Source organism: Ambystoma mexicanum, chromosome 7p (genome assembly GCF_040938575.1).
Source record: "Ambystoma mexicanum isolate Mex_15411 chromosome 7p, UKY_AmexF1_1, whole genome shotgun sequence".
NCBI classification, from domain to species: Eukaryota; Metazoa; Chordata; class Amphibia; order Caudata; family Ambystomatidae; genus Ambystoma; species Ambystoma mexicanum.
The window spans coordinates 34,120,181-34,136,855 of NC_090939.1; positions in this window are offsets into that span (position 1 = coordinate 34,120,181).

The following is a 16,675-nucleotide window of genomic DNA, read 5'->3' on the forward strand; positions in this document are numbered from 1 at the left end:
GCACGCACACCAGTGCGCGCGCACCAGAAGTACCGCCAAAGTACCGGCTGTTGGGCTGTTCGGGTGGTGGGTAAAGGGTATAAGGGGAACTATTTGTTTAGTTTTCTCCTTTTCTGAGGTGAGTTATTTAAGAACAACCGTGGTCTAGCAAATGTTTTAATTTGCAGTGTGCTTGTTCGCCATACATGTGCTGATAGACACGAGCAGAACTCATTTGATTTGATTTGTGAAAACACAAAATCTAACCCTTTACGCTTTGTTTAAAAATAACACATCTGCGCGGCTACGTAGCGGCCATATCGAAACTAAAATGTTGCCAAAAAAACGTAACATAGACGCCACAATGGCAAAACTCAATTAAATGTACGGGGCTTCAAAGGGTATGGCCCATGATCATGTGAATACACCGATCATGAGTGAAGCCTCTCACGTAACTCACACCTCAGATTTCAATACAAGGAAAGGTTTTCTAAGTGTGCCCGATCCCGAGATTAATCATGATTTAGGCACTATTGAAGACGCCAACTTAGGGCCATCCTCAGATATATCGATATTAGCACCTGCAGTGCTAATGGAGCTGGAAAAACGTGTAATTCTTTCTGATGGCCCGTCAACGCCTGTCACAGTGCGTCCGATTGGCAAACGCAAAGTGCATCTTCACTGTGATGGTCCACGCATAGCACTATTAGAACCTGTTGCACCCTTTGCTGACCTGGAAAACTCACCTAATAATCACGCAATTCTAGATCCTTATAATGAAGAATCTGCACAAACCAAAGAGGGTGTAGTGTGTTCATCCCCTGAATCTCAAATCTTCACTCACCCCAGACCGACGAATGTTGATACCAATTTGGATTTTCAATCCAAGCCAACTTCATTAGTGGAGGATCTACAAATATTTGAATCATCATATCCTGTAATGTCGAGAATTCTTAATCTCCTCGACAAAGGCCACGATTATACCCATTATGAACTCTGTGATATTAAAACAGCACTTAACGAGATCTCCTCTAATCTTAACAAACTGGAGGGGTATATTTTTGCCGAAAACTATAAGAATCAGAAAGGCTGTCATTCTCCAAATATTCCTGTGATTGCCACTCTGACTACAGCATCACAAACAGACGGTGAATCAATTGAGATCGAGGATGTGCAAAAAAAGAGTGTGGGTTGTCCAACCTTTGGATTTGCTTCAACTTTCCCTCACACTGTTAACGCACCTAAAAATTTGGAATGTATCCAAATTTATACTCATGCGCAGTTGTGCCAAATGATATCTTATCATGCAGAGAAAATTGACCAGTTGCTCTTCTTTAATCAGCCAAATGAATTGGAAATTCCCATCAAAGAGCTCCCTCAGATCAAACCTGTTAGTGACACTCCTGACAGTCCATCTGATCTGATTGCAATAATGAATGAGGAGAGTACGAAGCCAGTCGTAAAGTTGGATCCCCCACAACTAGAAGAATCCTCTGACCTGGGAGGACACAAACACTTTACATCACGTAAGCAAAAAAGATTACATACGCGTGCACTCACTAGACTGAACTTACGTAACGCGAAACTATTAGAAACACAAGAAAAAAATCAAAAACAAAAAAATTTACTGTAAAACAACCTATTAATCTTGATTTAAAATCTAATGGCAATTCAGCACCAATTGAGGCAAAAATAAATATCCCACCTGCTCAATTAAATATTGATCTGGGGATCAATGTGGAGGAGCTCTCATTTGAAAGTCGACTTGCTCTACAGCTCCAGTCTAACTTGGCTGGTGTTAAGGAAAGAAAGCACATGTCTGCTGTAGAAAAATCTATTATTGATAAACAAAAAGAATTCTCAGCCTCGTTATCCTCTTCACAACAATCTCTGCTCTCAGCTTTCTATAAGCCATTTCCCATTAAAAAAACTACTGAAAAGCCAAACTCAGATCAGGAATCAGGAAGTCCCCCTAGATCTGGGGAAACCTGCACTGAAGGTGCAAGAGGAAATTCACTCATTGCAACCATCACTAGAGCCAGAGTGCAAATTTAATGCTCCGCAGAACTATGACCAACGACACAACTCACCACAAAAGTTGAATTTTGTGCATACTGAAAAGAAGGAGACTCCAAAGCGCCCCATGGTCCCTACTCCCCCCTTAAACGATATAAATCATCCAACACACAATGAGGAGCCCACGATTAATTCTGAATGTGAGCCCATGACTAACAAAGCTCTGTTTAATGCCGACTCAATAGATGAGCCCATGCACTGTATATCCATGTTGAGCATTCTGGGATGGATTAGTGCCCCGGAAATAAATGGGGATCAAGACCTAAATCGATCATTTATGCTCCAGACTTTTAAAAAAATTCCAGCTCTTAGAACGCTGGTATCCAGCGATATTATATGGATTACTCTTCCATCTATAAAAAAATCATAGGATGGTATTTGAATTGCAATCCCCAATAATTGCTGAACTAATATGGAATCACAGAAGAGAGTTGAAAATGTTAGGATTATCTATTACTCAAATTCTAACGATTGAAGAAGCAAAAATCTTCAATGAAACTGCTATGCCAATTGCAATGACTACAAATATACAAACATCCGGACTCACTACATCTCACTCTTCGGAAGCCGCAGTGCTGGCACAGTTGGTGGCAATATCTGCCGCTTTCAAAGATTGGTCATGGTTATCGGCATAATTGGGGTTCCAGAAGGACTCTACAAAAAGTGAACCATCATAGTAGCAAAGAAGTGCTAAGGGTAATGGCATGGAACTCATGTGGAGCAAACATTTTTAAAATGTGGGTAATCAGGTATGCCCCTCATGAAATTGTAGACATAGTGTTGTGCCAAGAAACAATGGCTGTTAATCCACTTGAAATTAGAGGGTTTGCTTCTTACTCTACTCTTGCTACTCTGCCGCCTAAAGGTAGACCATCGGGTGGAATCACTATTTTGGTGAACACAGGGCTTGATTTCACCTTGTTATTGACGCATTCAACATATTCCTATATTGCTACTGTAATTGAGTTAGGAACCTGTAAAATAGATTATATTTTAATAATCTCACTGTACTACAATCCTTTAGTTACCGCAATAAACAAATTGTTTGATGATCTTGACATTCTGTTCGATGAGGTCTTCTGTAAATGGCCCAATACAAAAGTAATTTTAGGGGGTGATCTTAATTCCAACTGCCCACAAGCTCCTCTTACCGAATCACAATCTCTATTACAAAATCAAACTTTGATGACTAGGAAAAGAGGGGTTCTTTTGCAGCTCTTTTTTGGGTGCTGGAACATTGTCTTGCTTCCCTTTCTTTTAAAAGAGAATGGTCTTGAAGTAACAGAAAATCATGCATCAACTGCATTGCGGTATCTGAGGAACTATCTTCAAACTGTACGGGAGTGGAAACTGTTATGATCGAATTGAGTGATCATTGTATTTTATACTTAGAAATTCAATTAACCATCTCAACCTTGGTACATGATCCACTTAGCACTTTTCTCCTACATGATCGACCGGGTGCATCATTAAGATGGAATGTGAAGTTGTGCAGAAAGTTAAACACGTTCATTAAAGTGATCTCATTAAATTTTATGAATTGTAACGATTCAACCACCAAAGGCACCTTAACAACATTACAAAATACAACCATTATTAAAACAGCACTTATATGCCTGGTTCTACTTAACTCAAAAGAAAAAAAACTGCCACAAGTTATTGATTTACTTGCTGCTAGAATTAAAAACCTAAAAAAACAAAAAACCCAGGTGATTGTGCAGTTAGCCAAATTGGGATTATCTAACTTTGAATTTCAATCTACAAAAAGAAAAGTAATTAACAAATATCACAACAATATAAAAAAGTACAGAATTTACCTTCATCACTCTACAAATCAAGCAATGATGACATCACTATGTTGCAACGATAAACGATCTACTTGGGCCATTCTAAGGGGTAACGATTCTTCACGAAGTGGTGAACAATCTTCTAACATCACTGCAGAAATATGGATGCGTTTTTACAAAGATAAATTTGCACTACCTGAAAGATTCTCTGAATTAACGACTAAGCTTAAGCAGTATTCAGTAGAGGAATTTAAGGGCTGGTCCTTAGAAGACATTATATGGGCCCTTGGAAAATTAAACAATTCAAGGGCTCTCGGCCCGGACTGTACCCCTCCATGTGTGCTAAAAAAAAACGTTAAATTATGGGCTCCGGTACTTAAACTTCAATTTGACGAGATTAGTAGATCATCTTGCATTGCTTCATCATGGTTACAATCTGTTATAGTTCCTATTCATAAGAAAGGCGTTAAAACAAACCCTGAACATTTTCGACCTATTGCCTTGATTGATGCGAGTGCTAAGAACTTTGCTATTTTGATATTGCAGCAACTAAAAGATGTTATAAACCATCTTGCAATTATTTCACCATTTCAGATCGGCTTCCGTGCCAGAATGGGAACTGCTCTGAATGCAACCTTCTTGGCTCATTTAATTGCCCAAACGAAAATTCCCAATACTGGTGCCCTATACGTGGCATCCGTTGATCTATCCGCAGCGTTTGACTGCGTGATTAGGAATCTTCTTTGGGAAAAGCTTGACACACAGGGGATACCACATTACCTAATTGCTTTGCTAGCCAAATTGCATCAAGGGACTTCATATTTGGTCCGCATTAACAACTCTGGTGCAACAACAATTCCTATTCCAACTGAGGTGGGGGTTAAGCAGGGTTGCAATCTGGCGGCTACCCTGTTTAACCTCTACCTCTCAGATATTGAACAAATATGGAAATCTGAGATCACCTACCCAGCAATATTGGGACATTTGCGGATTCAGTGATTGCATTTGTGGATGATGTGTTAATCTTCGACCGCACACCATATGGCTTACAAAAAAAGCTTGTAATTTTTGCTGAATATCTTTACAAACACAATTTAACATGTAATGTGGAAAAATCAAGCATCTTCATCTTAAGAAACATGAAGAGGAAAATATGTACAATGAAATGGTCTATAAACTCTATATTCATGCCTATAAACTTAAATATGAGATACTTGGGTTATGATGTGACGGATTGGGTACTAAACTTGAATGCTAAAAAAGCAGTATTGGGGACTCAAATGCAGATAGTATTCATGAAGTATTGCACATTTTCGTTAGCACCACTCTTGGAATTTTATATTTTGAAAGTGGAAGCTATTTTATTATATGGACTTGATCTATGTTTGTGTAATATTGATGCAACTCTTGATCAAATTCAAGGTCAACTATGGAAATCCACATTGAGATTGTCAAACTCGCTACCTAACTGCATATTGAGAAAGGAGCTAGGCATTTCAGCTTTATCAGCGAGATTTCATTGGCGACAGTTAACTAATTACAGAAACATTTTGTTTCCACCACATCAATCGCTCTACGAGGAATTCTTAATTATGATCAAGAACCGAATTCCCCTTTCGGTGGTTGCCTTCTCAAATTCGATGATTAAAAAACTGGATGAATGTGGTTTAAAACCAATTGATCTGGAACATCGCTCGGCTTATGTAAAAAAACCATTATATGAGCATGATTGGCTAATCACATTAAATGATATGCACTCAAAAAATTATATTCTGAAGCAGCCAAATTCGCTACTCTTAGAATACCTGGTAGAGCTTATCTATTAAAATTTCCTGCTAACACCTATCGCGATTTATATCTAAGATTCAAGCTTAACCAGCTCCACACTTTTGAAAAAACAGTGACCTGGAATGAGCATACTTCTATGAAGCAAATTCCATGGTGTAGATTTTGCTATGGGAAAATCTGCATAGAAACTTTAAAACACCTAACCATGTATTGTGCACATTTTGAAGCTTCGCGTTACTCTCTCATTGGTCCTAATGTACTAGGTATGACCCAAGAAGCAAGAGAATGGTGCTGGAAGAAATTCATGTGGGGATATTCGTTTAAAGCAATTATCTTATTGTGTACATTTCTTGAGAGTTTAGTGCTGGAATTAGATAAGAAACAACAAATACCATTCAATACTAATGAATTATTAATGCGATAGTACTAAAATGCACTATTTATGTAAGTATTCCTTTTAAATTTTAGATCCAATTGAAATTATGAATGATCAACTATTTTGATGTTATGTATAATGGAATTAGTAATTAATGTGATTTCTTTTTAATTACGATGTTGTAAAAGTTTGTTAATCAAACTAATAACAACAACTTTAAAAAAAAAATACCTTGTAACCTCCTCAATGGGTCTTTCCCATGTCTCTGATATACTCTCTTTGCACACCTTGATATATACATAAATATTTACCACATACTTCTGTAGTACACCTTGATACGTGTACCTTATTCACACTCTGATATTAACATTATGCATAGCAAGCAGGATGGAACGTACAATTGGGAATAATCCCATTATGAAAGACACGACACATGGCCCCCTAGGAGCTAGCATGAAGCAACACTGATAAGCAACGAACAAGAAAAGCAGATACACATGGAAACATAAGCCTTCTGGCCATTCACCCTTTCACCCCAAAGTTTCTTATGAACCAAAACTCTTATTGTCAGCACGTAACCACAAAACGCCTGAGAGGAGGGGCCTTATGCATGAGTGCCCACATGGATGAATGTTCATACATCAAATGTAGCTAAATCCGTCCATCCGCCGTAATAGATTTATGCCAATGAACCCCTGAACCCAAGCGGAGACCAGCGGAGTGTCATGCTGCCTTATCCGAACCGGACCCCGCCCACAGCCAATAACAACTGTTCGTGAGCTTAAAGAAAATGCTGTGCACAGTTACACATTTTCACTTATCTTAAGTCCGGGAGGCTCTGAAGCCCTCCCAGACGCAGTATGGAGAAGCTTGTCGCAGCTGCAGCCTCTTCACCTCCGGATGCAACTCTTCCTCACGCCCGCCGCCACTGCTGCTTCCACGAGTCCATAAGGCTCCTTCGTTCCGCCGACATGAAGCTCCGCACAAACACGAAATAAGCCACACCTGCCGTGCGCTGTGTGGCCTTAATAAACCGTTACTCATCAAGATCAGCTGGCCAAACGCGCGCACTGCGGATGACTACTCAATCCCCCCAGGTCCTGCTAGGAAATGTAGTTTTCTTGCATCATCTATATCTATTCAGTTTCTGGCACGCCTGAGTCCCTGCCACCCTTTATTCCTGACATTACCTCCTCTCCCAGGGCCTTTCCCAAGACCTGGTTTATCTGGATGTCGCAGATGAAATTCTTTAATCAAACTTGGGCATGTATCGCTTCCACTGGTTCCAAAGAACAATCCTCAGGACCATAGCCTTTCCACTGAATTAGATACCATAGTCGGTTATTCCTTTTCTTGGTGTCCAAAATGCTTTTAACTTCATTCTCCGTCTGCCCATCCTTCATGTAAAGACACATGGAACACCGGGTGGATAGGTAAAGTCTTAGGCAAATGTAATTTCATAGCAGTTGCAGACACGCATTTAATGATCTCCTAAGGCCCAATGAAACGGGGTAAACATTTTTCTGATCCTATCAAGGCTAAATTTCGTGTTGATAACTACACCCTTTTCCCCTCCTCAAATTTAGGACCTTCTTGTCGATGCTTATCAGCCTGAGTTTTATATTGTCTTTTGGCTCGTTCCGTGCCTTTTGCCTGACCTCCAGAAGCAACTGCTTGCGCTCTTGTAACACTGGCATGTGTACCACTTCTGGCAAATGTTCCGGTATCATATTCTGCACTTGACCATATAAACATTCATTGGGTGCCATTCCCAGGGAAGTGTGGTATGTATTATTGTAGGTAAACTCTGCCAACCATAAGGCCTGTACCCAGGACTCTCTGCCATCAACCAAATACCCTCGTAAATATTGCTCCAATGTTGTCTGGTTCACTCGCTCTGTCTGACCATCAGTTTGAGGGTGATAGCTGGTGGAAAGCGCACACTTGATTCCCAGCATCTGGCAAAAGGCACGCCAAAATCTGGAGGTAAATTGAGAGCCCCTATCTGAAACAATGCTTTTTGGTAACCCATGTAATCGTACCACATGTTGCAAAAATAACTCTGCCAGCTTTCCTGCTCCCGGTATTCCTACACATGGAACAAAGTGGGCTTGTTTAGACAAGAAGTCCACCACTACCCAAATGGTATCAAATTCATTATCAGGAAGTAAATCCATAATAAAATCCATAGAAATGTAAGTCCATGGTTTTACAGGGGTTGGTAACGGTTGTACCAACCCTCTTTTCTTCACATGTTCTGCCTTGTTATGTGCACAATTCTCACACAACCCCAGATAAACCTCCATATCTCGTCTTAAAGTAGGCCACCAAAAATATTTTTCTAACATATCTTGCATTTTTCTCAACCCTGCATGTCCCGCTAATGGAGACTTATGACACCAGTATAATGCTTTGTCCTGTAATTCCTTAGTTGGTAAGTACAATCTACCCTTATGATAGGGCAAACCGTCCCGTACTGTGCGTGCCAAATGACTTTTCCGCCACTCTTGCAACTGTCTGAAGGGTACCGCTTTCTTGACCTCCTCAATGGCCTGCTTTGTATTAGCACCAATAATTCTTTCTGGCGAAATGATGGTCTTAATTTCACGTACTGCATTGTCAAAATTTTGTTGTCTGGATAAAGCATCCGCCTTTCCATTCTTACTACCTGGTCTGAAGGTAACCACAAAATCAAATTCATTGAAGTACTGAGACCATCGTAACTGTCTCGGGCTAAGGGATTGTGCCATTTTAAAGTACTGTAGATTCTTGTGATCAGTTACCACCACTACCTGATGCCTTGCCCCCAGTAAATAATGTCTCCACTCCAAGAAGGCTAACCGAATCGCCAACAATTCTTTATCAGTGATGGAATCATTTTGTTCACACCCTGACAACTTCTTAGAATAAAATGCCACTGGGTGCAATATGCCCTTCTCATCCTTCTGTGATAAAACAGCTCCTACTGCGACATTACTAGCATCCGTCTCCACCTGAAACGCTCTCTCTGTATTGGGATGTCTTAACACAGGGGTGGTAGTAAAGGCTATCTTCAATTGCTGGAAAGCTTTCTCTGCCTCCACATTCCACGTAAACTGCACTGCCTTTTTTAGTAGTTGCGTAATGGGAGTGACAATCTTAGAAAAGTTGCTAATAAAGCGCCTATAGAAATTGGCAAACCCTAAGAAGGATTGTCTTTTATGCACTGTGGGGAAGGCCAGTCCATCACAGCCTGAACCTTTTTTGGATCGATTACAATCCCGGTTGTTAGTATAAACCCCAAAAACTCCACTTGTCTCACATGGAATGCACATTTCCCGACTTTCAAACACAATTGATATTCCTGTACCCTCTTCAACACTGCCATTACATGTGTTACATGTTGCTCTGGGGAATCTGAATAAATCAAAATGTTGTCAAAGTAGACAATGACGAAAACATCAATAAACTCATGCAATACCTCTTGCATAAAAAACTGAAAAGCTGCGGGAGCATTACATAAACCAAATGGCATCACAATATACTCAAATAATCCAAACTTAGTTCTGAATGCTGTCTTCCACTCATCTCCCTCCTTTACTCGTATCAGATGGTAAGCTCCCCTTAAATCCAATTTAGTATAGATTTTTGCATTCTTTACTTGATCTAACAGGACAGAAATCAAAGGCAAAGGAAATCTGTTCTTGATGGTTACCTTGTTTAATTCCTGATAATCAATGCATGTGCGTAATGTCCCTTCTTTCTTGGGAACAAAAAATAACGGTGAAGAAACTGGGGAAGTAGAGTGTCTAATAAATCCCTTAGACAACATCTCATCAAGATACTCTCGTAGGTGCTCATTTTCCTTTTCTGTGAGGGCGTAAATTCTACTGCAGGGTAATTTCTCTCCTTCCTCTAATTCGATAACACAATCATAGGTCCTATGATGGGGTAACTGCTCAGCTACTCTTTTGTCAAACACTTTCTCAAACTCCATGTATTGTGAAGGAATTCCCTCTCCCACTGCTCCCACCTCCTGGGTCCCTGCTCCCTTCTCAATTAACAATGCTGCGGGACCTATTTCTGGTAGTATGTGTTCCTGACACCTTTGCTCATCAAACCCCACTGTCTGCTGTTCCCAATCAATCCGGGGATTATGTAATTTCAACCACGGAATTCCTAGAATCAAACCAAACTGAGCTGCTGCTATTAAATCAAATGTAATTTCCTCTTGATGGGCTCCTATACAGATAATTTCCAATTTCTCAGTGTGTTTCCGCATGGGTCCTGATATTAGTGGAGAACCATCTACTGACTGGACTCCTTCTGCCTGTTGCTTATCCACTAACGGTAAACCTAACTGCGTAGCCAATGTAATATCCACAAAATTACCTGTAGCCCCCAAATCCACCATCGCCATGACCTCCTGCTTCGTCAATGCAAAACATAGCGTCACCAGAATGTATAAGTGAGATGTTTTACCCCCCATCGCAATCCATCTGGGGAATCTTATCTCAAATGGGCCTGACACCTGTGTTCCCCCTAAGGCCGGCCCAACTCTTTTCCCGCATCCTTTGCACTCTTCTCGGCACTCTTCTGAGGAGTATTGGGACATGTACGTATAAAATGCCCTGCTTGCCCACAATACAAACGCAACTTATTAACCTTACATTGTTCTCTCTCTGCCGCTGACAATGGTCCCCTTACACTCCCGATCTGCATTGGTTCCACTTCACTTGTCCTTCCTCCTCTACTCCTGTCTAATCGCACAAAAGGTGCTACTTCCGGTCTAATTGTATCACCTTTCCTCTTGTTCATGCGATGATCCAACCTCAAGGCTAAATCTATCATAGCAGTACATGTTCTTGGTTGGGGTTCCACTTGCGCAATTGCATCTTTAAGTTCCTCCCGAAGTCCCTTGTAAAATAACACTGTTTGCTTGGCCATTGGCCATTCAGTCTCTATTATTAGTCTGTTAAACTGGGTTACATATGTTACCAGGTCCCGAGTTCCCTGTTTTAATCCCAACAACTCCTTATCCTGTGCTAAGGACACCTCTCGTCGATCAAATAGCCTGCCAAATTTCGCTAAAAACCCATCCCAGTTATACAACAGAGGATCATCTTTCTGTACCAATGGCATCACCCATGCTGCTGCTTCTCCTGTCAAGTAGGAAATTACAAACGCTGTCCTAGACTGGGTTGTTTCAAACGCAGTGGGTTTGCACAAAAAATGTAGTCTACATTGTGCAAGGAACATCATGTACTTTCTGGGATCCCCTGAAAAGCGTTCTGGCGCTGCCAAGGGTACACTACTAGGAGGTTGGACAATCACTGTAGGGTTCTGACTTGAGGAGGCTCCCATTGTGCTAGACCCCTCTAACGGAGTCCTCTGAGCGACCAAACTTTGTACTTGTGTCTTTAAATGATCAGATTCTTGCCTAGCATAAGCTAATTCTACCTGAATGTCTTGCAGCACCTTTAGCACATCGGCCAACGGCGGAGGAATCGCTTCCATTTTGCTTGGGTGGTTGTAAGTATCCCAATATGGGGGTGGCTTATTATGTCAAGATACATAAAAAAGGGGGAGAGAGGTCGACACTCTCCTCCGAACTACAGAAGCCGAATGAAGTCGACCCTCCCACCGTGGTTGGCACAGGTACCTGGTAGAGTGAACAGGACACCACGTGGCAGCCAGTGGGGGGAAGAGGGTTAGGGAGAGGTTGTGGATAGGGTGGCAAATTTTAGGAACACCGGATAGAGGGTGAGGGAAAACCTAGTATGGATAGGACTGGGGACGTAACAGGGACAAAAAAACCTTCACTGCCTAATACCTTGTAACCTCCTCAATGGGTCTTGCCCTTGTCTCTGACATACTCTCTTTGCACACCTTGATATATACATACATATTTACCACATACTTCTGTAGTACACCTTGATACGTGTACCTTATTCACACCCTGACATTAACATTATGCATATCAAGCAGGATGGAACGTACAATTGGGAATAATCCCATTATGAAAGACATGACACATGGCCCCCCAAGGGCTATCATGAAGCAACACTGATAAGCAACGAACATGAAAAGCAGATACACATGGAAACATAAGCCTTCTGGCCATTCACCCTTTCAGCCCAAAGTTTCTTATGAACCAAAACTCTTATTATCAGCACGTAACCACAAAACGCCTGAGAGGAGGGGCCTTATGCATGAGTGCCCACATGAATGAATGTTCATACATCAAATGTAACTAAATCCGTCCATCCACCGTAATAGATTTATGCCAATGAACCCCTGAACCCAAGCGGAGTCACTTAAGTTTTAAGAAGACCAAGGAAAGGCTCTCTCTTTACTTCTATTGGCCTAAGATGGGTTCAGAAGTAGACAAATTCTGCAGAAGCTGTCACACTTGCCAAACCTCTGGCAAGAGTGGATCCAAGAATGTGGCACCCTTAGTGCCTCTCCCAGTGGTGGGAGTTCCTTTTGAGAGGGTCGGGATTGACATTGTTGGTCCTCTTGATCCTCCCACATCTTCAGGCAACAGGTTTATCCTGGTTGTAGTGGATCATGCCACTAGATTTCCTGAAGCCATACCTATGAGGACTGTTACAGCTCCGGCTGTGGCTAAGGCCCTACTTGGTATTTTTACCAGAGTAGGTTTTCCTAAGGAGGTGATATCCGACAGGGGATCACATTTTATGTCCAACTACATGCAAGCCATGTGGAAAACCTGTGGAATAACCTACAAGTTCTCAACTGCCTACCATCCCCAAACTAATGGGTTGGTGGAGAGGCTTAACAGAACTATGAAGAGCATGATAGGTGCTTTAGAAGAACCCCTTAAGAGAAAGTGGGACCTTCTACTGCCATGCCTTCTCGTTGCATATAGAGAGGTCCCTCAGGAGGGAGTAGGATTTAGTCCCTTCGAACTTCTTCATGGCCATCCAGTCAGAGGTCCATTGGCCCTGATTAAAGAGGGGTTGTTGAGTGCTCCTTCCTCCAAGCCAGTCAGAGTGACTGACTACGTGATAGGTCTCCGGAGGAGTATGTCACACATGATGTCAGAGGCAAATTATAACTTGAAAGCTGGTCAAGCTCTGGTCAAACATTGGCATGACCAGAAGGCTAACATGGTTGAGTTTACTCAAGACCAGCTTGTTCTTGTTATGGTCCCCACAAGGCAGAGGGCCTTGCAGAACAAATGGATAGGACCCTTAAAAGTTGTGGTTAAACTTGGAGAGGTGAACTATATGGTGGACTTAGGCAATCCTAAGGAGGCTCCCAGAGTCTTTCACACCAACTGTTTGAAGGCATATGTCTCTCGACCGGACATAGGAGCTTTGCTTCTTTTTTTTTTATTTGAAAAAACTACAGTTTTTTACATTAAGAAAAACATTTGTTTCAAATCTCCATTCCTTCATTACATCAGCAGTAGTTGACATACCATTCGCACTTCTAAGGCACCAAGAGGACAGATACACAGGTAGAACTTTATCTCAAGGTTTCATAGAACTGTTGTCCAGAAAACAAATCAAAACCAGTCATACTTCTGAGAACAAAAAAACAGAAAAGGGAAGAGGAGACCAGAACAAAGCAAGACAAACAGGAGGAAGGAATGAAATAACAAACTCAATTATCTAAGCAGCCGTCTTTCACACAGCAGTTGGAACTTAATGAACCCACAAATGTCTACTTTGTAGCCATAAATTACAGAGGGAACTTCAAGAGTGCATTCAGGTAATTTACAATGGCACAGACATGTTTGACATTGTTGCCAGAAGAGATCAAACACCACCAAGCCGCCATGGCCCCATCTAGGGGTGCAAATTGTCCAAGATGTATAGAACGTAAGCCACAAGTTGGCTGGCAATCCACAATTAGATTTTTCAGTGATTCAACTGTATCGAAGCAGAAGCAGTATAATGTTACGCTCACCTGGACCCCACAGGGGTGTCGATCGGACCCGGACAGCTGCTGTCTCCTTCAACGTGATGCGTAGTGCAGAGATGACTGTCTGGACTGGCCCGCCTAGTCTTGTCTGCTGGACCCGAAGAAGTATTTTCCTGCAAGTGGAGACAGGGATTAACCACCTGTGGGTTTTAGTGATGTCCTCCCAACTGTTCTCGCTCTCCCCCATTAATCACCTCTGATATCCCCTTAGTAACCTCACCTTATGTTCGTAAAAGATGAGCTCTCCATCCTGCGTGTCTTGCAGGGGCACGTAGATACCAGTTACTTCACTGGTTTGAAGGCGTTGGGAGAGTTCCGGTAAGTATTGACTCTGAAGTCCCTGGCGGGATTGGTAAGTATCAAGTTCAAAGAGTTCAATGTGCCCGATGTTCACTCTTGTCCCCTTCCTTCCTTAAGTTGCAACTGAGTTCGTGAGAAGAAGGTCTCGTAGCTGCAGCTGGCGTTCAGGTAAGAGTCTGTGATACCCAACGCTGTCCGGTAACTATTGCATGCGTTAACGTGTTGTTTTTCTCCCTCTTTACAGATGCGGCATATGAAAATGTGGAGAGTTATGGCATAATACCGCTGGTGGTAAGTCTATGGTGGTAAGAGGTTGTATTTGTTGATTCCCTTGGCTCACCTTGTTTTTTCTTGTGTCCCCTAGGTGCCGGATTACGGCGAAGAAATGATGGAGACAGTACCAGATCGAAAGATGCTGTGAGAACTGGTGAGTATGGCCCCGTGCTGGAGCTGGCGAAGGAACGCATACAGGACTGATGTACTTTCCAGGTCCGGAGATGAAATTGTTCCGGAATTAGGTGAGGAATTTGAAATAAGTTTGTTTTCTAACCTTGTCCTTTTCTTCTTCTTTATTCTAGGAGCTCCGCATTCGAGGCGGGCGTGGCAGAAGACTGGATGCTGGCTGCAGGCACGCGGGCGTCGCATAAGACTGGATGCTGTCTGCAGGCACGGTGAGCGTCACGCTGCTGGATGCAGAATAACGCAAAGCATGTGCTGCTGTTCGGGTGTGGTTTAAATAGCCTCCAAAGTAGTTTCAGGTAAGAAGTTCCCCAGAGCCACGCCCGAGTAGAAAATAGTCCCTGTAGCAAAATAGTCCCATCCAGGCCTCATGTAGGCTTGGACTCTTTTGCAGCATGGTCTGCATCAGGTAAGTAAAGTCTATGAGCCTTGCGCCTATGGTGCCAGGACTGATTTCTATGATGAGCCTGGTGCCTAAGGCGCCAGGACTGAACCCAGACAGCCCCTAGCCGGGGCTCCTGAGGTTTAAACAAATGTCTGGATGCCTGCTCTCGGAGCTGAGGGCCTTGGTCCTGATGCCTGGGGGTAGGCATCATGACAGCACTCCCCCCCAAGGCCCCTCCTAAAGTTGTTCTTCCCCCTGGCCCCGGTTTGGCTGGGAAGTTCCGATGGAATCTTTTCACCAACCGAGGTGCATGAACGTGGTCGCTAGGCTCCCATGATCTTTCTTGTGGTCCGTAGCCCTTCCAATCGATCAAATAAAAAAGTTTTGATTTAATCATCTTGGAGTCCAGGATATTTTTTACCTCGAATTCAGGTTCTCCATCTATCAAGATGGGGTCAGGTGGTTTGGTTAATCTTGTCCCTGGTTGAACTGGTTTTAGAAGTGAAACATGAAAGACAGGATGAATTCGCATATTAGAGGGTAATTCCAATTTGACGGCCACCGGGTTGATAATGGCTTTAATGGTGTAAGGTCCCAAATATCTAGGATTAAAAGTCTGAGTTCCCTTCAGAGGTATATGTTTTGTAGCCAGCCAAACTTGATCCCCAATCTGGTATTGTTGAGTTTCACTTCTAAGTTGATCAGCATTTTTCTTGTATTTCTCTTTTGCTTGTTTCAAATGTTCTGTGGCTTCCTTAAAGGTTTGTGTAATAGTAGAGTGCAAATGACTAACTGCGGGCATTTCTAAGTGCTGAGGCGAATCGAGTTCTGAGGTTCAAGGGTGATGTCCATATATGGTATAAAAAGGGCTTTGTCCGGTTCCTGAATGTACAGAGTTGTTGTATGCGTACTCGGAAATCCAATAAATATCTTTCCAATTGCTTTCGGTCTGGTGTAGCATGCAGCGTAGGTACTGTTGAAGGGTCTGGTTGGTCCTTTCCGTCTGACCATCGGTCTGGGGATGGTGACTTGTTGATAGCCTCACGTCGATTTGTGCCAGTTGACAACATTTCTTCCAAAAATGCGAGATACATTGACTACCTCGGTTAGAAACCAATACGGAAGGGAATCCGTGTAATCGAACAATGTTTTCGAGGAACTCCTTGGCCAGAATCGAAGCAGAAGGTAACCCCTTTAAAGGAATAAAGTGGGCCATCTTGGAAAAAAGATCCACAATAACTAGGATGGTGTTAAATCCATCACATGGAGGTAGATCTGTAATAAAGTCTAACGATAAGGTGTGCCATGGTGTAGGTGGAATATCCAAAGGTTGTAAAAGGCCAGCTGGTTTTTTCTTCTGGCTTTTGTTTTGGGCGCAAATGCCACAAGACATCACAAATGACTTTACATCTTTTCGCCAAATGGGCCACCAGAACTGTCTCTTAAATTTCGCTTCAGTTTTTGCGATACCTGGGTGCCCTTCCATCAGGGTGTCATGGTAATTGGAGATGACTAGTTCTTGTATTTCCTTGTGTAGTAGAAATAGTCGTCCTTGATAGTAAGGTAGGTCATTGACGACTGAGTAGTCCGGGC